This window comes from Cavia porcellus, unplaced genomic scaffold (assembly GCF_034190915.1).
Source record: "Cavia porcellus strain 051 isolate PalLab524CR breed Dunkin Hartley unplaced genomic scaffold, mCavPor4.1 scaffold_20, whole genome shotgun sequence".
Taxonomy (NCBI): Eukaryota; Metazoa; Chordata; class Mammalia; order Rodentia; family Caviidae; genus Cavia; species Cavia porcellus.
Window position 1 is genome coordinate 4,195,939 of NW_026947503.1, and position 23,072 is coordinate 4,219,010.

The 23,072-nt window shown below is 42.4% G+C and overlaps 1 long non-coding RNA gene and 1 pseudogene across 5 annotated transcripts; one reads left to right on the forward strand and one right to left on the reverse strand.

Annotated features, from left to right (window-relative positions):
• Window positions 1-8,101: 8,101 nt before the first annotated feature.
• On the forward strand, window positions 8,102-9,845 carry LOC100728018 (nuclear ubiquitous casein and cyclin-dependent kinase substrate 1-like; annotated as a pseudogene).
• Window positions 9,846-11,753: 1,908 nt separating this feature from the next.
• On the reverse strand, window positions 11,754-23,058 carry LOC134471753 (uncharacterized). 5 transcript variants are annotated; one of them, XR_010041349.1, is made up of 6 exons: window positions 22,831-23,058; window positions 22,281-22,375; window positions 20,727-20,874; window positions 16,298-16,469; window positions 13,343-13,655; window positions 11,754-12,263 (listed from the first exon to the last, which is right to left on the reverse strand). It is a non-coding gene; the product is annotated as an uncharacterized LOC134471753 (long non-coding RNA). The 5 variants fall into 5 exon arrangements; XR_010041351.1 differs by having other exon boundaries at window positions 11,754-13,447; window positions 22,831-23,057; XR_010041348.1 differs by having other exon boundaries at window positions 11,754-13,655; window positions 22,277-22,375; window positions 22,831-23,057.
• Window positions 23,059-23,072: the final 14 nt, after the last annotated feature.

A 23,072-nucleotide genomic window follows, 5' to 3' on the forward strand; every position in this document is an offset into this window, starting at 1 on the left:
TGTGCCCCTGAGAGGGAAGAGCACGAAGCTGTGAGCATGAAGCCAGAAATGCAGTGGAGACCCCAGAAAGTTGGAGAGGCTAGGAACATGGAGCATCTGAGGAAAGCCACAAGCAGGGAACAAAGTCCAAGAATAGGCCATGAGGGCTGTAACCACCAGGAATGTAGGGGCTGTACAAGCCCTTTGGAGTTCTGACCTCGCTACAGCTTTCTCTGGACACTGAACATGAATCTATAGGTTTAGATGTTTGTCCTGATGGGTCTTGATTTTGCATTTATGTCTAGCCCCTTGTCCACCTTTTGAAATGTGAATGTTTACCCCTGCTTTTGTATCATGTCAGTGTTTAAGTTTCCTTTTTATTTTCACAGAAGTTCACAGGTAAGAGTTTTGCTTCAGGTCTCAGAGGAGAATTTGGACTTGGGCTTGTAGCATTGCTGACACTGTTAAAGACTTTGGTGACTCCTACAAACTAAATACATTTTTCATAAAGAAATGCACATTCTTCTCTGACGGCCAAGGGTGCAATGTTATAATTTGCACCCTTTATAATAGATGTCTACAAAGGGCCTCATGGGGTCATAGAAGGGGCTTTGAAAGGTGATTGGCTTTTCAGAGAATAATAAGAGGTAGGGTGTGGTAGGAAGAGGTGGTTCACTGTGGACATGACCCAGAAAGGTAAATTTCACTTCACAGCCTGGCATGGTGGCTCACACCTGTAATCCCAGCACTTGGAGGCTGAGGCAAGAGGATCATTTCAAATTCGAGACCAGCCTGGGCTACTAAGTGAGCTCAAGGCCAGCCCACACTGTATACTGTGACACTGTCTCAAAAAACCACACACAAAAAACCCGTCCCTTCACAGCCACTCCCTTCACTCTCTGTTTCCTGGCTGACGTGAAATGAGGAGCTGTTCTGCCATGCCCGCTGAGCCACAGTAATTTCCACAGTGATTGTACCAGTTTACACTCCCATCAATAGTCGAGAGGACTTCTTTTCTCCCAGCAGCCCCATCAACACTCCTTATTTGTTGATTTCTTGATAAATGCCATTCTTTCTGGAGAGGAACAGAATCTCAGTGTTGTTTTAATTTGCATCTCTCAACTGACCAACATGTTGAAATCTTTTTTCAAGTATTTATTTGCTGTTTCTACTTCTTTTTGCTCTTTTATTTGTTTGGGTGTTTTGTTTTGTTTTTGTACCAGGGATTAAACTCACGACCTCACACTTGCCAGGCAAGGGCTTACACCACTGAGCTAAATCCCTGGCTCTTCTTCTTTGTCTAAGAAGTGTCTGTTGACTTCAGATGAATATTTTTGGATTAGGTCTTTAACTTTGGGGGAGTCTGATTTTTTTTAACTTTTTATATAGTCTAAATAGAAGGACTTGGCTGAGGAACGGCTGGCAAAAAAAAATTTTAACCACACTGTGGGTTGTTGCTTCATCCTGTTGGTGGATTGTCTGGCTTTGCAAAAGATTTTTAATGAGATGATATCCTAGTTGTTCATTCTAGGTAATATTTTTTGTGAGATTGGGGTTTGTTCATAAAGTCTTTGCCTACAACTGTGTCTTGAAGAGTTTGTATTCTCGTTTCCAACAGATTTAGCATTTCTGTTTTAATATTTAGATTGATCAGGTTTGGGGGAATTTTTTTTTGGTTTTTTGGGGTTTTGGGGTTTTTTGTTTGTTTGTTTGTTTGTTTGTTTGTTTTTGTACCAGGGATTGAACTCAAGTCCTCACATTTGCCAAGCAGGCACTTACACTGCTGAGCTAAATTCCTGGCCCAGGTTGATCAGTTTTGATTTTGGTTTCGTGCGTGGTGATAGACAAGGGTTTAGTTTTAATCTTCAGCATGCAGAAAGCTAGTTTTTCTTCCCCAATAAATATCATTTATTAAAAGAGGCTATCCTTCTTCCTCTGAAGGTGTTTGGCAACTTTGTTAAAAATAAGATGGCTGACTGTGTTTAGAGTTGTTTCTACATCCTCTTATCTATTCCATTGATTGGGGGAAGCTCTATTTTTTTGTCATGCTCTTGTTATCAGAGCAGATTTATAGTATACTTTCAAGTCAGGCATTTTGTTGCCTAGAATTGTTGTTCATACTCTAGGCCTCTTCTGGTTCCAAATAAATTTTTGGATTGTTTTCTCTAAGTCTATGAGATATGCTTATTGGAATTTTAATGAGGATTGTATTAAATCTATATAACAATTTTAGAAGTATGAACATTTTCACTTTATTGACTTTGCCTTTCCAAGAATAGGGAATATACTTCCACTTGCTGACACTCTCTTCAATATCCTTTTTCAGGCTACTCTAGCTTTCAATGTAAAGGAGTTTTACTTCCTTCATTAGACTGAGTCCTAAGTATTTCATTTTTTTGGATGTTATTGTGAAAGGGGTTGTTTCCCTAATTTTTCTTTCAGTGAGTTTATTTGTATACAAAAAGGCTATTGTTTTTTGGGTTTTTTTTTTTTTTTTGTCTTTTTCCTTTTTATCGGATCGAACTCATGACTGCCTGCTTGCAAGGCAGGTGCTTATGCTGCTAAGCTAAATCCCCAGCTCCAAGGCTATTGATTTTTGAGTGTTGACTTTGTATGCAACTATGCTACTGAGTGTGGTTATTAGTCAAGAAGTCTTTTGGTGGAATTTTTGGGGTCTTCTCTGTAGAATATCATGTCTCTACAAATAATGACAACTTCTTCGTTTCCTATTTTTATTTGTCTTTTGTCTAATTGCTCCAGCTAATGTTTCTAATGCATTGAATTAAAGAGTGGTCACAGCAAGCATCTTTGTCATTTTTTTTAATTTTAGAGTGAAAGCTTTCAGAGTTTGTCCATTTAGGATGTTTTTTTGCTATTGGTTTTTTATAGATGACTTTTTATCAGATTGAGATAAACACCATCTATTCCAGTTCTCTGCAGGGTTTCTTTAAATCATGAATGGGATGTTGAACTTGGTCAAATACTTTTTCTGCATCTGTTGAGATGATCATGTGGTTTTAGTCCTTGGCTCTATTAGTATGGTGAATTATGACTATTGAATTATGACCATTGAGTTATGACTATTGAGCTATCCCTGCATCCCTGGGATGAATTCCAATTGATAATGGTGTGCAATATTCTTGACTTGTTGCATTCTATTTGCCAGTATCTTATTGACAATTTTTGCATCTATGTTCATTAGGGAGATTGTCCGATAGTTCCCTTTTTTAGTTGGGTCTTTGTCTTGTTTTTGGTATCAGAGTAATTCTCCCAGGAATGAATTTCAGAGTATTGCTTCTCTTTCAGTTTTATTAAAGAGATTAATAAAGAGAAGTAACAGCAGTAGGCCTTCTCTGAATTTTCTTATAGAATTCAGCAGTGAATCTGTCAGAGCCTGGGCTTTTCTTTGTTGGTAGGTTTTTAATTCTGTCTTCCATTTCATTGATATTGGGTTATTTAGAATTTTTATATCTTCTTGATTAAGTTTTGGTAATTCATATGCATGGAGCAATCTATCCGTTTCTTCTGTTTTCCGTCTTATTAGAACATTGGCTTGGAAGTAGAGATTGATGATCTGGATTTCTGTAGGATTTGTTGTGACTTCACCCTTTTCAATCATAATACATGGATCGAGTCTTTTCTTTCCTTTTTTTGGATAAGGTTGGCTGAAAACTTTTCAGCTTTATTTAATGTTTCAAGAACCAACTCCAGTTGTTTATAATTTAGTCTCAATTGCATTACTTTATGCTCTGATCTTTACAATGTACTCCTTTGTACAAGCTGTAGGTTTGACTTGCTCTTCTTTTTCCAGAAGCTTAAAATCCAACATTAGGTTGTTTATTTGAGCTCACTCTGTTTTTCTGATATGAGTATTAACCACAATAAATTTCCCTTGTAGGACTGCTTTCATTGGGTCCTATAAGTTCCAGTACATAATATTATCATTGTTTAGTTGTAGAAACTGTCTAATTTCTTCTTTAATTTCATCTGTGACCCGTTGGTTGTTTAAGAGGGTGTTAATTTGTGAAGTTGTTGTGGTTTCTTTGGCCATTGATTTCCAGTATCATTGTACTATTACAATAAATATGCATGAGATAATTTCAATTCCTTTGCATTTACTTAAGCATGTTCTATGAACTAGTATGCAGTCTATTTGGAGAATGTCCCATGTGCAACTGAGAAGAATGTGTATTCTGATGTTGTGTGGTGGAACCCTCTGTAAACGTCTACTATGTCCATTTGTTCAAAACTTCAGTTCTAATATTTTATCTTTGATTTTTTTTGTCTAGCTGATCTGTCTGTATATGACAGTAGGGCATAAGGTCCCGCATTGCAACTGTATGAGTGCCTATGACATATGTCATGTCTGGTGATACTTGTTTTACATAGTTGGATGCACTGATTATTGGTGCATATGTATTTATGATTGTTTTTCTCTTCATGCATTGTTCACTTTCCAAGGTTATAGTGACCTTCTGTGTCTCTCTTAATTAGTCCTGGCTTGAACTCCACTTTGTCTACAAATTTTTTATTGTTTTATTTTTATTTTTTATTTATTTATTTTTGATTCTGGGGATCAAACTCATGACCTCACACTTTCCAGGCAGGTGCTTATGCCACTGAGCTAAATCCCTGGCTTTGTCTGCAAATATAATAGCTACCCCTGCTTTTTTCCAGGTTCCTGTCATATGGAGTATTGTTTTCCACCCTTTGACTTTCAGTCTATGCATTTCTTTTTGAATTAACTGTGTTTCCTGTATGCAGCATATTGTTGGACTTTGCTCTTGATCCATCTTGCCAATGTGCTTCTTTTGATTGATGAATTGAACACATTAACATTGGTGGTTCTGGGGGCTGGAGATTTAGCTCAGCAGCATAAGCACCTGCCTTGCAAGCAGGCAGTCATGAGTTCGATCCCTGGTACCGATAAAAAGCAAAAAGACAAAAAAACAAAAACAAAAAAAAATTGGTGGTTCTAATCAATATGTACTGACTTATCCTTGTCATGTTATTTTTCTTTTGTTGGCTTCCTTTATTACTCTGCTGTTTAACTGGTTGCTTTGCCTGGTAGATTCATTTTGTTGGGATTCATGGAATTGTAATCCTTGTTATCTCTTTCTATAATATCCTCCAGAGCATTTTGGAGTGCTGGTTTGGTATTATGAATTTCCTCAAGTGTTTTTTGTCATGTGTCATGGTTTATGTCTATGTCCCCCAGGCCTCATGAGTTTGCATTGTGTATTTGTGATGGTTCATTGTCTGGTGCTTGGATTGATGTGTCAGTATTCCACCCACATAGGGGTGAAGCCAGGATGTGATGTAATGGCAGGAAGAAGGTGTGTCTTGCTCTTTGCTGGTTCCTGCTTGCTGTTTGCAGCCGCCATGAACTGCGGCCCAGCAATGCCCGCCTGCCTTGGAGCCAACTGAGTGTGGACTGAAACCTCCAAAAACTGTAAGAAATAAACCTTTCCTTTCCCAACTTTGGGCTTCAGGTATTTTATCTCAGTGAGGAGTAAAAAGTAACTAAGACATCATGGAAGTATCTTATTTTTCACTTTTGAAAGCTAGTTTTGTGGAGTACTTCAATCTGAGTTGAAGTTTGTTTCCTTTTAGGCCTGAGATACTTCACTCAAAGCCTTCCTTGACTTAATGGTTTGTGTTAAGTCTGCTGTGATTCTGATGGACTTTATTATTTTTTTTAAAAAGAAATGATACAGAATTTTAAAACGATCAGAAATTAACAATGATTAGGTGATTTTTTTTCCTTTAATATTCGTTATTGTGTTAAATTTCTGGAATCTTGTCTCCATTTGAGGGAGTGGTTTGAGACAGGGTTTTACTATGCAATTCAGGTTGGTCTTAAACTCACTATTAGTCCAGGCTGGTCTCAAACTTACAGCAGTCCTTCTGTCTCGGCCTCCTGAGTGCTAAGATTACAGGTGTGTGCCACCATGCCTGGCTTGTCTCTATATTCCTTAGTGGTAGAATTTTTCTGATCATGACTATTGGAACTCTATATGCCTCACTTATCTGTATGTCAAATTCTTTTTCCTTGCTTGGGAAATTTTCTGCTATGACTTTTGTGAATAGGTTATTTATGATGTCCTCTGCTTTTTCACTGACTCCAATCAATCTTATGTGATTGTTCTTTGCATCATTTGCAGCTGCTGAATTTATTTCTTATGGTCTCTTACTGTTTGTTTGTTTTTTTGTTTTGAAAGAAGAAAAGGTTTATTTAGCGTATAGTTTGTAGAGCTTTCAGTATATAATTAACTGGCTCCAAGACAGAGTAGCACATGGCAGAGGGGCAACAGTTCATGGCAGAAGACAGCAAAAACAAATGAGCACAAAAAGGGCTCCCTTACTGTTTTTTTTTTTTCTTTTAAAGAGGATAAAACAGAATAGCCCCAATCAAAACAAACCAATATAAGAGATATAGGACTTCGAAACATTATGAAATCAACAATAATTTGCATAATGCCTTTTGATGTCTTCATGGGACAGGAGGGGAGAGATTGGTGCTTCTTGTTTGCCAGCCCATGCAGTGGAAAGGACTTGGGTGGCCCACACATGGTGCAGATTCCCAGACTGGGCTTGTTTGCTGGTGTGGCCATTGTTCTGTTTCCTGAGTCTGTGAATGGGCTACTTTACTGTGTTTAAGAAATCTTTCTTTTCACGATCACTAAAGACAACTGTCTTCTACGTCTGAAATTTTGTCCTCAAGTTGGCTCATTGTGCTACGTATATTTTCAGTGGAATTTTTAATCTGTTGGATATCTTGTTTGAATCCATTTCACAGATTCCATTTCTTTCCTGTGCTGGGTTCCTAACATTTTCCTAAAGTCCTCTTTTTTTTTTTTTATCTGTATCTGCTCTAGAGTCACTAACCATGTCTTTCATTATGGTCACCAACTTTGTAGTTATCTGAGAAGTTACTTCTGATTTAATCATTTCTGAGCCCACATTTACCTGCTTTGTTGCTTCTACTGTTGCCACTTCAGAGAGGCCACGAGGTTGGCTTTTGGGTATTTCTACCCCACTGCTCCCTGAGCGGGAAGTCTGGGACCGCATCTTGTTTAAGTGTCCTTTCATTTTCTGTTGTCTTTTAGTTTAATTTATGGATTGATGCTTGTAAGCCAAGGTAAATAACTTTATTGATAGAATTTAGAACTCTTAGGAAATGATTATTTTTTGGAGGTGTCTTCCATGTTTATCTGACTTTTGCTCTCTGCGTCTTTTGTAAGATCCTACCTCATCATTATATTGAAGGTGAGAAGCTGCTACTTGGCTCAGACTCTGGTTCTTTGGCCCTGACCTTTACTATTTGTTATGATCCTGGGCAATCTCAGTCTTGCTATACCAGCAGAAACAACTGATTACAACAATTATTTCACCTTGACTAAAATAGTACAATCAGCACTAACAAGAGCATCAAATACAGCCCAGAAAATAATGGAGGTAACTATTAATTTGCCACCTTTAACTATGTAAACTGTTTACATAACATAATCTAACATGAAACAGATAATTGTATGCAGCAAATAGGGTCTCAGTAAGGCAGTTTTAGCGTTAGGGGAGTAAATGTAAAAGAAATTGGAGGAAAAAATAGAAAAATAGAAGAAGAGGAAGCGATTAGAAGCAGGGCTGGAGGACAAAGAAAAATCACTCTAACTTTGGGAAATTGATGAAGGAGACAAGAAACAGGTGAAGGAGCAAAAGAAAAAATGAACAGAACAACACCAACCAAAAAACCCCGCAAAACTACAAACCATGTTTATATTCATATAAAAACAAGAATATAAAATCATTTCATGCATTTTGAAGGGACAGGAAGCAGGGGGCTCATCTGATCCAGGGACCGAGAACCAAGGAGTGGTAGAGTTTGAGGAGCCAGTAGCTCCATCAGCTGGAGTTGGGCAGGGTGGAGCACCAAGCATGTGAGGTAGCAGGGAGTCCTGGTCTTTGTTTTGTCAATTCAGTCCTATTTTTGACAGTGACTGTCTTGGCCTGTCAGAAGTAGAAAGGTCCGTAACCAGGGATTTAGCTCAACAGCAAAAGCACCTGCCTGGCAAGTACAAGGATGTGAGTTTCATCTCTGGTAGAAAAAAAAGAAAGAAAGAAGATGATCATTGATTATTCACAGTTTCAGGAATCTGATGATACAGATGAAGACTATGGAAAAGATTGAGGTCCTCCCACTCAAAATCTAATCATCTCGAGAAGATAAAAATAAGAGGCAGTCTGGAAGGAACTCACAGGAAGACAGGACTCAGAGGAAAAAGGTGTGAGACAAGAAGGATGATTCTCATTCAGCAGAGTACAGTGAAGACACAAAAGATGATGATAAAAATGTGCACCAGCAGTGGCAGACAGCAGCTAAAGCAGCTTCCCAACAGAGAAGCTGATGGAAGAGGCCAGTAGTAAGGAGGAACCAGAGGAAGAGAACAAGACCATTCCAGAACGGAAATTCTGGCAGTGACAAAGATTCCTCAATGGAAGGCAATGATGATAATGACCATGACAGTTCAAAGACTAAAAACAGAGAGATGGCTAAGAAGTCCAAACCTTAGGGCTGAGGATTTAGCTCAGTGGCACAAGCATCTCACTGGCAAGCTCAAGGTCATGAGTTCGATCCCTGGTACCAAAAAAAAAAAGTCCAAACCTGAGAGAAAAGAAAACAAAAAATGTTCAAACCCAGGCTAAAGGCTACAGTGATACCAAGTCCAGTGAAAGGAAAAAAAAAGTGGGTCACCCCACAGCTTCCAAGGCATCAAAGGAAAAGACTCCTCCTCCCAAAGAAGATGAGGAACCCGACAGCACTCAGAGAAGACATCAACAAGACCCTCACCCGAGAAGCCTGGACACAAAGTGTCTGAGGACGAAGCCCAGCTGGGGAGGATTAGAAGTGCTCATGACTTGGGGAGAGGTTTTATTTAAAAGGAGGAGGAGGAGAGAAGAAAAGAAAGAAACAGGAACGAGAAGAGAAAAGAAAGAAGGGGAAAAAGAAGCTATTTAAGATAAAACGTGGTTTTGGCTATGGCTTGACTCATGGGCGTTCAGTGCTTTTTTCTATTTGTTGAAAATAATTTTTCTTTCCCTTTCTCTCTTTCCTTCTCTCTCTCTTTCTTTTCCCCTCCCTCTCTCTCACTCTTCCTTTCTCCAGGAAACTATTGTATATGGAAGTTTAAGTTCCTTTTGTGTCTGTTGGTCCTCTCCTTGCCACTCCCTCTGTTTCCCAGTGTTAAGATTAAGCACTGGGTTGACTGCCCATCTTTGTCTTTGTAATGGAAGATACACTGCCTGTGGGAAGCAGTAAGACCTGAGATGGAGACGAGGCAGACTTTATTTTGGCTAACATGATAATAGCAAATTGAATAGGGATCAAAAGACATAGACAGATTTTAGTTTTAAAAAACTGCTCCTTTCTCTACCTGGACTTCTAAAAAGACCCAATGGTCATCTAATCTGAGTTTATGTGTCTATATATATAAATATAAATGTCTAGAAGAGAAAATTATACAATCAAGAAAAACAACCAAAAAAAGGAAAAGCAAGAAAAGAAGAAAAAAAGTGTCATTTGTAAACAATGTGGCGAACATAGTCCAGATCTGAGCTGATTAATCCCAGCAAGCCAGCTGTAGTTTTATGGTGGAGCAGTAGATAATCCTAGTGAGCCTGCACTTTTTAGTTCCACTGAAGTTCAGGCTGGTTTCTGGCTTTGAGCGTCAGGCCAGATTTACTGAGCTTGCAGCAGTCCGTATCTTTCCTCAGTTTAAACTTGGCTCCCTGCGAGCTTGAAGGTGACTCCTTGACCTGCTGCTGACTTGAACTCAATTCCTTGGCCCTGGCACTGGGAGCCACTAGATGAAGGGGGCGCAGCTGCTCTGACTTGTGAACTCAGTTGGCTGCCAGCCAATAGACCTCCCTGAGGGATATGTGAACCCAAATAACTCACGTGCCACTGCAGGCCACTGCGTCCACTGCTCTGTTCCACCCGTGCATTTCTCTGTGGATGCCACTGGCATCGCCAGTAGTCACCGTGCTTCTGCAGGTTTGAGCACCCCTGCCATACAGTGAGTCCAGGACTCGGGGACAAAGTGCTGCCTGTCACTTTTTCCTTGAAGTCTTTGTCTTCATTTTCTCTGTGGGCTTCAATTCTAGCTTTGTATCCTCCCTGGGTCCAGGGGCCCACTTTTCTCCCTCTCCTCTTCCTGTTCTATTCCAGTATCTGGACACCAAATCTCTGAGAGGCTTTTTCTCTGTTACTCACCATTCTGCTACTGAGATAGCTTGGACCCCAGAATAAAATTTGAGGAAGCAAGAAATTGGGAGCAAAGACTTTATTCCAGGCCTGGCGAAGCAGCCCCCTTAGGATCGACCCAGAGACTTCATGCCTAACAGACTAAGGGAGGGTTATTTAAAGCTAAAAAACCCGCAAAGCTGTAAAGCTGTTGACTTAGTTCTGATAACATCTGGAGCTCTTGGTGCATTCAGCTACTCCCACCCTGCGGTTAAACATTATCTCAGAATAGCACACCTGCAATAACATACGGAAAGAGGGTAGGGAGTTACAAGAAGCTAAAACTTAAGCTTTTACAAGGATTAGAAACTTAACCCTATCGAGACAGCGCATGCAGAACAAGACGGAGGCGCACTGGTTACAGTTAAGCCATAACACTATCTTCACAGAAGTTGCTGAAGTGATTTTTAACTGTCACATGTTGTTTTTCTATTTTTGTTTTCTCTCAGGATTACATTTGAAATTATAGATTTTTTTATGTCAGCATTAGTATCTTCCAGGAATTTATTCATTTTATTTAAAAATCCATAAGCATGGATTTTTTGACTGAATTAAGAACACTTGGGAGCCTGGAAATGCATTAATTTTTTTTTAATCAGTATTGGGGATCCAACCTACAACTGCACGCCTGCAATGCAGGCACTTATGCCACTGAGCTAAATCCCCAGCCCCTTGGAAATGAATTATTTTTATTGAGTCCATGAGGATGTTTCCAGAAGAGATGATTCTGAGAGAATTAGGGTTAAAAAATATGATTTATATTTTGAGCCACAGTATGGCAGGAAGCTGGAATGTTAGCCAAGATAGGGAAGACTGTGAAGGATCCATATCCCCGGGCATGGCTGATTGCAGTTCAACTCACTGTTAGCTGGGGGCTCTGGTTGCCCAGCAGAGACTGGAAGCTAGATGTACCTTAGAAAGGCTGCTTGCTGAGGGTTTCTAGATTTCCTGACCTCCCCTCCCCCTCGCTTTGCTACTGGGTTACTGGAGATTGAACGCTGGGCCTTTGCACTTCACTCTGAGCTACTTCCCCAGTTCTTTTTTGTCATGCTAAATTGGGAAGTTCCCCAGAGTGTGCCTGAATTTGCAGCCCTCCTGTTGTTACCAGGTTTTGTGGTTCTCGGGTCTACTTCCAGAGCTGGCTTCTAGGTTCTTCTGGTCTTGAACAAGAAATGGATAAAACAAGTGCAAAAGGAGTGAGATTTTACATTCATTAAATGTAGGAAAAGAAACATGCTCTGCAGACTGTATGTGACCAAGTAAAAGCAGGAAAAGAAGTATACAGCATGAGAGCAGCCACTGTGAAGGGACGCAGTGTCAGAGAGCTCAGCAGTGACTATCCTTCTGTATTTCCTACCCCTGATGTCAGATCTAGGCTGTCCCACTGCAAATGGCTCAAATTCTCCTGAGGAGAACTAAAGACTGCTAGAGTTATTTCCAAAAGATGAAAAATATTAACAAAAGATGAGAAATATAAAATAAAAAGTGGCCTTTATTCTGAGAACACAGAGAGAGATGACCGGCACCCCCACCGCTGGTGTCCGGCGATCTCTCTGGTGGACACGTGGCGTGGGGGCCTGTAAATAGCCTTGGTTTGGGGTGGAACCTAAGGCGGGCATTAGGGATACACAGGTAGCCCATTGGTCCTAGGTTTGGCGCCATATGTAAATTTCCAGGGGCGGGAAGATGGCGTCACGGGTAACTTCCTAGGGGCAGGGGAGATGGGGCTTCCTGCTTCCGGTTGTGGCTTTCCTAGCTACAGTGTCCTGTTTGGGCCAAAACCCTTTCATATCCCATCTTATGATTATTATTATTATTATTATGAAAAGGGGCAAAGATTTCTCTCTTTAACTACTTCCTGCTGGCAAAGGGCGCTGTACTGGAGCCTAGGGGAGTCGACGGGATGAAGGTTGATGCCCAGGTAGACGCTGGTGCCAGGTGTTTTGGCCATGACAGCTTCACTGGTGAATGCACGTATGTCAGACTGGAAAAACAAAGAGACAAGATGTTAGGAGGAGACATGGCACTGTCATATTAAGGACCCAGGTGAGGTAGAGGGAAAGGTGCCTTTGATTTAGACATATCATTCTATCAGGACCATGTTGAGGTAGAAACATTTCCACAGTGAAGCAGAATTCTGAAAATTAAACGTGGGGTTAGGAGGAGTGGAGTTATGAGAGGTGCTTACTCCCCCATCTGAAAGCATAAAAGTTAAGAGGGTAGGTGTATAAAACTTGTCTCCAGTCCAGGAGTTGCACTGGAAAGAATAGGGGGAGCAGGGAAAGCGGTGGCTGCACCCGTATAGGGAAGGTAAGGGCTTAGGCTTTCAGGGATGTCACGTTTAACCAGACAGCTGAGGGTAGAAAGAACTGCAACTGTTATCATATAGAACATTATGAAGATTCTTTAATAGAATGTAAGAAATTAGGAATCAAAGTGGATAACAAAACATGACTTAGCCTGTTAACTGTGGCTGCGAGGCCTTTGTGAGACGGAGACGGGTAGGCGACAGAAGATGAGATGACCACTCAGAATGATCAGATTTAGGGCTGGAAGGGCACCTCTTAGCCTGAGTGATGTGAAACCAGGATGGCAGTCCAGCAACTTTGATTTAGGCATGGGTTGCTGTAACCTGGTTGTAGTCCTTGGAATGATTTGCTGTAACAGAACTTTAGTAAGTATGAGAAAGGCTTTTATGTATCCTGAAAAAGTATAAACCAAGTGAGAAGATAAAAATGTATCTGTCAGTCTTAACCAGGGTACCTGAGAAATTGGTGAATAAGAAAGAAAGAGGGGTGGTCTATATCACTGAGGAGAGGTCCACCAGTGACAACAGGTGGAAGCTGTTGAGGCCTCTGTGTGTCTAAGTCAGCCTGTATAAAAGGCACTTTAAGATTTAGGACTGGGACCTGCACAAAATAGGCCCTGTTTGTAATGTAAATGGCATAGGTTGACCATCAATACCCTGTCATAGAGATTGAGGACTTAATATAGCAGCCTGAATACTCAGGAAGAACTCTGTATATAAGGCCTCTATGTCCACAAATATAGAGAATGTCTTACCTGAGACTTTAGTGCGACTTGAAATCCATGACGGACACACACAAAGGGGGCTGCTGGCCCTGAGTCTTTTCAGTCTTCAGCAGCGATTTTCTGTCAGTGACGAATCTGGCAGTGTCAACATTTCCTGTGAGGGCTATTATTTAGGATGACTTATCCACTCTGTGGTGGCTAGGACAGTCCAGTAGCCCTGGAGTAAGGTCTCAAAGAATGCCAGGATGGGGCATTTTCTTGCCCAGTATCTTCTGCTGCATTTGAGCGTGGTCCATGGAGGGGGCAGGCAGCTCCACCTTGTATAGGTTTACCTGTCTCAGAACTCCAAGTGTCACAAGTGTTAAAAATATAAAAAAACATATTAAGATCTCTATAAGGTTTGAAGTTCAAGCTTTGCCTTTTTGTTTGGGATTTGGACTACAGTAGAATTAAGTATGCATGAATTTAATATTGGCATTTTAGATCAGAGAGCAGGCTTTATCTGGATGGCATATTGCTTTTTTTATAGGGTGACACGTAGAATTAACAAAGCTTTAGTTTGCCAAACAAGGCTGTAATGGAAACATTTTGCAGTAAAGGTTTAGCAATCTTATGAATAAATCTATCAAAACTGATCTAATACTGTCAAATTTGAATACATTTTAAAGTTGTTATTTGCAGTAGTATGAACCAAGACAAATAAAACTTTAAGAAAACCCTTGTCTTGAAATAAAGCTAGTGGTTCCCAGTAAAAAGGAATTTATAACCTTAGTTGTTAAACAGGAAATTGGTGAAGGCTTTGATTGATAAACAAGGCTGGTAAAATTACCAGGTGTCCAATAACCTTGATTAAATCGTTTGAGAATTGTAATAAAAAAGCATCTTTTGAGCGGAGCCAAATTGTAAAAAAAAAGCACGCCTGAGCAGAGCTGCTGAGCTGCTGTTTCTCGGGCTCCGGCAGAGTACGCCCAGTGGGTGGGGCAAGCGCTGGGATGTAGTGTGCAGGGGCGGGCTCAGACTGCCCCCGGAAACGTGTAAGGTGGTAGCGGCATCGACGACGGCGCACAGGGGAGGGAGGGGCTGGGAGGCGGCCCAACACAGTGTGCAAAACTGGAACTGCTTGCAGGGCTCGAGGATTAGAAAGCCAATTTAGGAACACAGCTGGGTTTTGATTAGCCTCCTGGACCTGTTTTAAAAGTTTGTTATAGTTAGTATGCTTGTCCTGCTCTGGCACAGCTATAGGCCCAGAGTCATTATAAACGTCCTTAAAATGTAAATCATAACAATTAGTAATAAATTTAAATTGCCTGATATAATTCTGTGGGTCAACAGAGAGGCTACCTAATTTAAGGGTAATCTGAGATAGATCAGAAAGGGAAAAAGGCACATGGATGTTAACAAGTCCCTCGGGGCCAGCTTGCTCCCAAAGCGGTAGCAGAGCCTGAGGAGATTCTGGAGCAGAGTGCCATTGAGCAGCCATCCTTCCGGTAGGCGCATGTGATCAATCATCTGTAGAGTGGCTACAGAGCTGCTGCCGGTCACCCTGGGAAACACGAGCAGATGGCGTCTCACTGTGTGCCTTGCAGCTAGAGGACTGCTGTCGGCAGCACAATGAAGTGTCATGTGCACTGCAGCAGGGCGGCTGTTGCAGTTCACAAGAGGAGCCACAAGGGGACGCCTGTTGACAGTGAGGATCCTGGGAACATGGCGGCGCCCTGTCACATGACCCAAAACATGGCGGCCTGTTGCCGTGTGGCCCTCCTGAACATGGCAGCGCCATACCACGTGGCAGAGGGTTGCAACATGGCGACTGTTCCCCGCACAAGCTGGAACAATCATGCGGCCTGCTGGAAGGACATAGCGACCGAGACCTAGTATGGTGGGCAGAGGGTGAGAATGCTGTAGGGGATACAGAATTCTCAGGAGAAGTCGGAGACTGATAGGAAGCACTAACAGAGGGATCAGAGCTGCTGGGAGAGATATGGGTCCCTGGAGATGGAGGGAGAGAGGATCAAACATCGGGAGATAACTGCGGCACAGAGGGATTAGAGCTGCTGGGAGAGTTATGGGTCCTGGAAAGTGGAGAGGGAGATGATCGCACAGCAGGAGGTATCTGCGACAGAGAGGGATTAGAGCTGCTGAGAGAATCAGTCATAGGGGAAGGGGAGAGCGGTCCGGCGGGAGGTAACAGCAGGGAATGAGTTTGGTGGTAGGCAGGCGGTGGCTGTGAAAACACCGGAGGGCAGGGCGGAAAAGTTTGCGGCACAGTAGACTTAGCTAAAAGTATCTCAGCTGGAGCACAAGACTTAATGAGAGATGAGCGTGTTCTCAGAATAAGAAAGGCTTGGACATAAGGGAGTTTTAATAACGTTGCCAGCTTGACAAAAATCGTACAAGTTCCTGAGAATGCAGGGGTCAAATGTTCCTTTTTTGGGCCAAGGCTTGCCGATAAGCGGGTAGGTTGGCCAGACCTCCTGGCAGTAAAAAGTTAGTTGTTTAGTTTTTATGGTACCTTTAATTTTTAGAGTACGTAAATTGGAAATTAGGCATTGTAAAGGCGTCTTTTGGGAGTTAGAAAATACGTTCCCCATGACTGATTCAGGCAAGAAAAAAACCGGAGGTCCAAAACAAGTCGTCACTTATTTGTGACACCCTGCGGCGGCTACGGTTCCAAAAACTCGTAAATTCTAGTCGTCACTGAGAGATTTAGGAGTGGAGCCTAAGTGGGGTCAGTAACAGTTTTGCCCATGAAAGCGCAAGGCTTTAAGGGAAGTGAGGCGTTCTTTTAGTGTGGGCGGTCCCAAAGATCTCTGTTTTGGGCTATCCGAACCCAAAGAACATGAGAGATTTTGTGGACGCAGGTTTGCCCAGAAAGAACCCTGCCCTGGGCGGTCCTAAGGACGTGAAAATGCACAGACCCACACAGACGGGGAGAACATTCCACTGGGGCTGCCCAGTGCGAAAAGTTCCCGGGGGAGTGCTCACCTGAAATCAGTCTGGCCGATGCGGAGTGCAGGCCGCTGGCGACAGGAACGTCTCGGGAGAGGAAAAAGCTCGGGATTAATCCAGGATGTTATCTGGTTATCGGCTAGGAGACTCAACTGGGTGTGTGGCCCAAGAGTCAGTTGCCTGCCGATCCGAGTCACGGCACCAAATGCTAGAGTTATTTCCAAAAGATGAAAAATATTAACAAAAGATGAGAAATATAAAATAAAAAGTGGCCTTTATTCTGAGAACACGGAGAGAGATGACCGGCACCCCCACCACTGGCATCCGGCGATCTCTACGGCGGACACGTGGCATGGGGGCCTGTAAATAGCCTCGGTTTGGGGTGGAATCTAAGGCAGGCATTAGGGATACATAGGTAGCCCATTGGTCCTAGGTTTGGCGCCATATGTAAATTTCCAGGGGCGGGAAGATGGCGTCACGGGTAACTTCCTAGGGGCAAGGGAGATGGGGCTTCCTGCTTCCGGTTGTGGCTTTCCTGGCTACAGTGTCCTATCTGGGCCAAAACCCTTTCAAAGACAACACTCTCTTGACTGGTTCCACATGCAGGGCTTTGGGAACTGTTTTGAGGCTCTGTCCTGGAAACTGTCAATTAATAGGATCCAACCACTTTGTGCAGTCAATCTGCTGAAGCCTAATCTGCCACATCATCTTAGCCCACCAGAGTTCTCTGTTAGAGCCACACACCATGACTGGCCTAGACCTTTTTTTCGTAATCCAGATTTCCTCAGATAAACGTTCATTTTATATACCTCCTAATCTCCAAAGAATTACAAAATTTTTCTATAAAATTTGAGGAAAATCGAATTCACTCTTTATTAGAATAAAATCAAGCCAGGGATGTATTCTGCCTAGCACGAACATGGTCCTGAGTTCAATTATCAATGTTTTTAAAAAAGTAAAAATATTGAGCTAGAAAATAGCTATTGTCTTTCATAAATATCTTTGATGGGTAACCAATATCTTTGGTTTAACTAAAGCAGAGCAAAGAATAGCAACACCAAAACCAAGGTTTTCAGAAGCACAATGAAAGGTATTAACTTTTCATAATGCAAAAAATGAGTTCTAATTATCCTGAAACATTTCAATATTATCAGCAGATGAAAGGTAGAGTGAACAGACTGTGGCCAGACCATACTGAAACATGGAATTCACCACAGCCTGCAGCCCACTGCCCAGGAAACCAGCTGTCAGTGTACTTAAGTCAAGGAATCAGAAGCTAACTGTGGCAACAAGCCAGGAAGCAAAACAGGTTCTGTGACAGTCAGCCCCCAAAAGACAGGACTTAATTGATAGCTTCTTTAATCTTTGTCTTTATTTACAATTTAGGACCAACCAGAGAAAGCCAAACCCACTACTGTAGCCAGTCATGTAGGATACTTGGCTTCAAGTGAGCTGTCTCAGTTTCCCCAGACCCCAATCCTCCACACAGGGCACCTCTGCAGCCTCCTTCCTGTCCACTGAAACTGCCACTCCTCTGCCTGCCTTCAAGTCTCTGATAGAACACAAGTGACAGGAACCAAATTCTGAGCTATAGCAAATAAGGAATCAAGTCTTTTCTCTCATTTGTTGGTCTTTATTTCCCCCACATAATAAAGGCTATCACACTATAATCTCTGTAATTGATCTACTTCTCCAGGGTTGGTGGCATTCACTTAGAAAACTAGGACCTGGGCAAATAAGGATTACACAGTTAAAGCAAACAACTGTGATTTTACTAACCGGCAGCAGGGTTGCTCATAACCACTCTAGCAAGTGTTACAGCACTAGACTTTGAGGAGGTAATCACAAGCTGTTCTCAGTCCTTTAGTTTTGGGGGAATAAACACCCCAGTGATGGACACTATATGTTAGAGATGGCTTCCTTTTGATTTTTATCACATGCAAAAATCAAAAAATTTATGAAATTAAAAATCGTTAGCAGGGGTGGTGGTGCATGCCTGTAATCCCAACACTTCGCAGGCTGAGGCAAGAGGATTGCTGTGAGTTTGAGGCCAATGTAGGCTATATAGTGAGTTCAAGGCCAGCCTGAACTGTACAGGAAGACCCTGTCTCAAAAACAAAAAAAAGACAACAACAAAAAAGTGAGTCATAATCTCCAAGGAGTAATAAACTTGCTCACTGGATGTGGTGGTGCACACCTGTAACTCACCATTTAGGAGGCCGAGGAAGTAAGAGCACCATGAGTTCCAAGCCAGCCTGTTTACATAGCAAAACGAAGGCCAACCAGAACTACAAGATGAGGCCCCACTTAAAAAAAAAAAAAAAAAAACTTAGACCAGATCTCTAATCTGCTGTCAATAATAAACTCTTATTTAAAAATACAGAAATATGACCTAGGGGGCATAAAAACCTGCCTGGCAAGCAGGGCCTGAGTTCGGTTCCCAGTATAAAAAAATAAATAAGGGCCAGGGATAATAGCTCAATGGCATAAGTGCATGCCTGGCAAACACAAGGTCATGAGTTTAGATTGTCAGTACCAAAACAGTGGGAGACAATTTGGGTGATTCCCCTTTAATGCAGAACAATTGTTGCAATGTTGATTACATTGAGACTTATCTTTTTATAGTGATATGTGAAACAGTTTTGACCCAGACAGGACACTGTAGCCGGTGAAGCCTCAGGCGTAACCAAGGAGCTCCATCTTCCCCACCCCTAGGAATTTACCCCTGGCACCAAAAGAGTGTCACTGGGCTACCTCTGCATCCCTAATGTCCTCAGGCTCCACCCCAAACCGAGACTACTTAACGTGCCTCCACTCCACATGTTCCATGAGAGATCACCGACCCTGGGGGGGAGATGCCACACCCAGGGGATGGAGGGGTGTCTCTCCCCGCATTCTCAAAATAAAGGTCATTTATATTTCATACTTCTTACCTTTTCAGCAGCTGCCGGTCCCCCACAGTTCTATCAATATGTACGGAGCTGACTACGGTATTTTTTTTTTAATTGGCTCTAGGCATTGTAAATAAGGCTAGCCTAAGTGATCTCTGAAAGGATTTTGCCCTGAAGTGCTGGGAGGTGGAAGGTCACCTTCTCCGCCCGTAGGCAATTTACCTGTGGTGCGCCTTAGGCTCCACCCCAAACCTAAGCTACCTGTATGCCCCACACCACATGTCCGGCAGAGAGAATGCCAGACCTCGGAGGTGGTGGTGGTGGGATCTCTCTCTACATTCTTAAAATAAAGGCCACTTTACTTTATATTCTGTCTTCTAACCGCGCCAAAAACTTTCAATCTCTAAAGCCATCAGACAGTCTCCAGTTTCCTCGAATAGTGTTCTCTAAAGTATATAAGCAAAGCAGGATGGTAGAGCCATTTGAAAGGATTCTGCCCTGGACAGGTCACTACAGCAGTGAGAGGCAGGACCAAGGAACATTTACACTGAGGTAATTTTCCCGCCCCTAGGCAATTTACCCACGGTGTGAAATGAATCCCTGGCTGCTGGCGCATCAGTAATGCCCCTTTAGGCACCACCCCAGACCAGAGTTGCCCCTACATACCACGTGTCCGACATAGAAAGCCTGACCCCCGGTGGTCATGGAGTTTCTCTCCGCATCCTTAAAATAAAGGCCACTTTACATTCTGAAAACTCTTTCACCAGTCAGCTCTAGGAATGTCAACCGGGTATGAGCCTCAAGGTAAAGAGGCTATGAATCCCCAGGGCACAAAAATTCACATATCAGAAACTAAAGCAATAGCCTCCAAAACCAATTCAGTTGCTACCTTAATTAAATTATGCAAATTGATTCTTTTGCATATCTTTATCTCTGCATTTTGCAAAACTATTTTTTCACTACTTGACTAGCCAGTTCAAGTTACTTACATAGTTCCCGCCATCCTCACTGTCACTAATCCTAGAGCCACCCCCTTCTTCACAAGATAATAAATTCTGGGAAAGGCCTAGCATCAGGGCCTTTGTCCGCACATCCTCTTGGAGATTTGGATTTAGGACCGCTTGGCTGTCCTTAACTTGGAATATGTTTTGGTGTCTTTATTCTCACCTTGGGTTGCTTTGGAGGTGGCAGATTGGAATTAACTTGCTGGGATTCCAATAATGTGTCAATGGTATTATAAATATAACTTTTTGGATTGTGGAGAAGACTGGAAAAGGGATTACAATATTTGGATGATGGTACTCAATATTTGGGGTTACAATAAAAATAAGTAATTAAAAAAGATCTAAATAAAAGCAGTCTGTAGCACCACTAGAGATTGATTTTTTCCTCTGGAAACTTAAAAGCTTAAATGTTTATTATTCTCATGTAAACATCATTTTCTGGTACATAAATGAAAATGTATAAACAAGACTATCTTTGGAATAGGATTCAGATCAAATATGTCATGTACAAGGTTTGTTATGTAAATACCCTGAGCTACTTCCTGTCCATAAAAACAGAAGAATGTTTACCTGATGGGGTTGATGTCAGCATTGAAGAAATGAATGTCCATTTCTGCTCCAAAGGACGTAACATATGGTAATCCGTGTGGAATGGATGACTGCTACAATAATCATCACTATTGTCATTATCACTATCATGTTCCCAAGCTTGCTTTCACTGGTAAAGAAAGATCATGAACTTGTCACAGACAGTAAAAAAGACTTTATTCAAGGAGAAGCATGACCTTCATTCAAGGTATAGGAATCGCTTTGATAGGATTTTGTAAAGGGACAGAAAGTCTGAGCAATTTCTATTTGCCAACATGGAAAAGTGAAAATTTATACCCATGGAACAAGGTGGGAAGTCACTAAAAGGATGCATCAGCACCAAGGGAGGTTCTAACTAACCCAACCTAACAGAGGTCCTCTTGCCCTGCTGAGGAGGTCTGCGAGGGGGGAAGATGAGGACCCTGCTCAGATATCCTCATGGCTCTACTGGTTTAGTAGGGCTCATGCTAATTCTGCCTAATGCCGGGACAACATGGAAGTCTAGATATGGAGACGTGGTTTAGAAAGAAAGCTCAAAGAAGTCTGAGTAGAATTCAGTCCAAGAAAACCTTATTATTACTAATAGCTGTATTTGGTATTAGTGCCCCGCACTACCACAAAGCTTACAAAGGCGATAAAAGTAGAAAAAAGTGCCATCTTTTAAGAAATTCAGTCATCATTAACAAAACTGGGATGGACATTAAAGCAAAAACTATTTACTCCTTAAATTTTGCTCGAGGGCAGAATAATGCTATTTGATTGAGATTAATTAGCATGCACGGTGGATTATTGGATGATATGAATGGAAACAATGATCTTACAAAGCGTCAGACTTTTAGTTGGACATGGTGGTGACATCTCTACTGCCAGCACTCTGGGAGGATCAGGCAGGAGGACTGCAAGTTCAAGACCAACCTGGACAACTTAGTGACACCGTGAGACCCTGTCTCAAAAAATGTGCTGGGAATGTAGCTTAGCACAAAGGCCCTGGATTCGATTTCCAGTACAAAAAAAAGAACAACAAATTAGGATTTTTATGGGAAAGACATACACTGCAAGCAGATACTACAGTAGAAGAAGAAAGGTAGAATTAGTCCCTTTCTGGGCCTGGGCCGTCCAAAGGCTCTGGGCTGGGCTTGAAAGTCTGTCATCCAAAATAGAAGCAGACATGCTCAGCAGCAGTCAGTGACAGAGAGGATGTTGACAATGAAGACTACCTCCAGCTGAGAGAGGTAAGAACATACATACAAATGACTGCCGGGAGTTGTTGCTTCTTTACTGTCCAATTAAAATGCCTCAATGAAATTCTCTTTTTTAAGGATTTGGAATTGAAGGAATCTATTCTGCTTTTAAAAATAGGATGCTTCTGGGGATTTAGCTCAGCGGCATAAGCATCTCCCTTGCAAGCAGGCGGTCCTGGGTTCAATCCCCGGTACTGATTAAAAAAAAAAAAACATAAAAAAAATACAATGCTTCTGATTGTCAAAATTTAGCAGCCCCCAAATTAGTAAGGGTCTGCTTACTCTACTCACTCACTATGGGAACGTGCCTTCCTCTTCCTGTCCCAAGAGCCTCCTGTAAGTTGTCTGCGGGAGCTGCAGGCCAGCGGCTGGAATAAGGCTGGTTGTCCTCTGCAAACACAAGGACAGTGAGGAACCCTCCGTCTTTTCTGCAGTGCTGTGCAGGACACCTGGCAGCTCGGGAAAAGGGATCTGTCAGACCACACCCAAAGCCATCAGAACCAACCCAGTGACAGTGCCTCTCGGATCTCTCTGGGTGGACCCAGGTCTGACCCTTCATCTCTGAGGCAGCCTTCATGGCTTCCAGCTGCACACCGTCTCCTGTGACTGCTGTCCTGCGGTGCTGGCCCTCATTCTCCTCGGTGGGGGTCAGTGTGTCTGCCGGCCTCAGCTCATCAAAGACCGTTCATTAGTGTATCCACTCAACACCTGTATGCCATTCCTGGATGCACCCCGTGTTTGGGGTGCTCGGCTTTCTTCAAGCTCTACTTTAGGTCTGTCATGCACGTGACAACTCAAAAGTTCACTTTAACAAGTTTTAATAAAAAAAGCAAAACAAAACTTACCCTAAATCTGGGCACAAGCATCTGTGACAAGCCGAGAGCAGCATCAGAAGCCAAGAACTCTGAACACCGTCAGGTGCCCCCGCCCGGGCCCTCCAGAGAGAACATGTGACGTGGACCCGTTAAGTGGGCGGGTGGCCCTATCTTTATACTTGCTCTCATCTCCACACAGGCCCCCCTTCATGGCTTCTTCCTGCTGCCTCTTTCTCCACCCCCAGCGGCACCTCCCTCGCTCCATCCCGTGA